Below are 2,215 nucleotides of genomic sequence, written 5' to 3' on the forward strand. Positions count from 1 at the left end.
ACTTAAGGCTTTGTCCCTTAGATATGTCTGACTCATAGAGCAATATGTCTATCCTTGGCCCTTTTTTGACTTTACTCTTGTTAGGAACCATCTCTAGAGTTCTGTTTGTTCTTCTCTGACCCCGGTTTCAGCTTTTCCATTTCTCATAGCCTGACAGATGGTTTAGACTTTGCCTCACTGTACAGTGGAGAGTGAAGAATGCTGCTAAGAGACCATTCCTTTATTCACATGGTTCCCCTAGTCTTGAAGATGCTTAGCCTTCATTTCCAGTCTTCCTGGAAAACTCATATTTTTAAAAATCAGAAATCCAAGTCCATTTCAAATAAAGACTTCTTTGATCTCTTAAGGGCAGAATAAATTACTTCTTCTTCCCAATTCTTGCAGCATAAAATGACTTTTGTTATTACACTTGTTTTCTTAAATTAATAATTATGTCAATGTATTTTTCTCCCTCTAAATTCTGAATGACTTGAGGACAAGGATAGTAATACCTCATTTGTCATTGTAGCTCATACCTTTCATCAATTTGTGGGTATTAAAGGAGAAAATAGATGTAAAATATTTATCATAGAGCTCAACATATAGTAGGTGATTATAAATGCTAGTTAAATTGAATAATTATTCCACTATTGATTATCTACTTTAAATAATCTTCTTACTAAGCAAATCAATTTTAAGAAAACCATATTATCATGATAATTATGTTGAGAAATATGTACATTGTCGTCCAGTTAAAGTATTTTTTACTAGACTATATTTTTGTGCAAAAAATAATGACATCTGCCCCTACCATATCCTTGGGACATCTAAGCTCTAGGCTTCATTAACTCATGTGTGAGATGATGGCATTAATTATATCTAAGATCTTTTCCCTTTAAATATTTTCTGACAATATTCTGCTAAGCACTTTATTATAATCTACTGTTCTATAGTTGTTGTATGTATATTTATCTTTTCTTCTTTAAAGAAAAGGAAATTCAAGACTCTCCTTATATATTTGCACACCTAACATAGTACCTAGCAGAATAATAGACTCACAGTGGCCTCAAAAAAACTCTTATGTTGATTTACAGAAAAGTCATTGGTTTATTTAACAGTGCTTTTATTCTTTATCCACAGTAAATCAAAATTGTTCAGTGAACTTTACTTTATAATTTCCTTTCCTTTCATTTACAGGAGTGGCTTACTGCCCTACCCAAAATGTGTCACTTTACTCTTCTTGGCTAAGGCAGCTGTTCTCCACTTCTTCTATAAGTGGATTCCAGTGGTCTTTCTGCAGCAGGTGGCCAAACGGATTCAAGAACTTACTTGCATCTTAGTCAAACTGGAGTATTTGTTTCATTTTAGTAGGTTGTCTGAATATTTGAATGAAAACCAATAAGATAGTTCAAAAATACTTGGGAATGTTTTCACATAAAATTTTCATGTAAAGCACATTTCACATTTCATTTTATTCAGTTCTAAGTGATCCACAATGCTACATTGCCTTTCCACAAATTTCTCTTTGTGTATGAATACAATATTTTCAAGGTTTCACTGTGAAAATCTTTAAATGTCATCAACACATTGAGCAAAGGAATAAGTTAGATATTGAAAAATTCTAATTACTTTTAATAACTAAATTTTGGTGATGATAATACATCCATAGAACCCTGCTCCTAATAGTAGTGCCATAGGGAGAAGATGTTATTAATAATGAGAATTCTTTCTCTGAAAGGAACCATTAGATAGAGTCAATATTTATGAAGCTTTTATCCTGACTTGCGTAATTTGTAACTGTTACTGAACGTGATTTTACAATTCAGCTAGTCATAAGTTCATTAATTACTGAGATAGGATAAACTGAGGTTTATTGGCACTTCTGGAGTTTTGGTAAGAAGTAAGGTTTGAGAGGAAAGGATTCCCTGGAAGGTGGAGGGTTTAGAAACAATCAGTTTTGTTGGCTGCCAAGGTTTAGCTCCACTCATGGACTTAGTACGAGACATCTCCAACAGACATCCCTTAAATTCCTTGAGCAGATATTTCCTCTGGGAGAGGGGAATTTAAGATAGGAATTACTACAGTAATATAAATAGGAATGAATTGCCTTTATGAGATCTCATGGTTAATGCATGAGTGCCTTTTCGAAACCAACCATGTGATCATCAGAGAGCTAAGTGCTATGAGGGATAAAAACATTTAAGAAGGGGAAGGCGGGGCAAGATGGCAGTGGAGT

Source organism: Dasypus novemcinctus, chromosome 4, assembly GCF_030445035.2.
Source record: "Dasypus novemcinctus isolate mDasNov1 chromosome 4, mDasNov1.1.hap2, whole genome shotgun sequence".
NCBI lineage: Eukaryota > Metazoa > Chordata > Mammalia > Cingulata > Dasypodidae > Dasypus > Dasypus novemcinctus.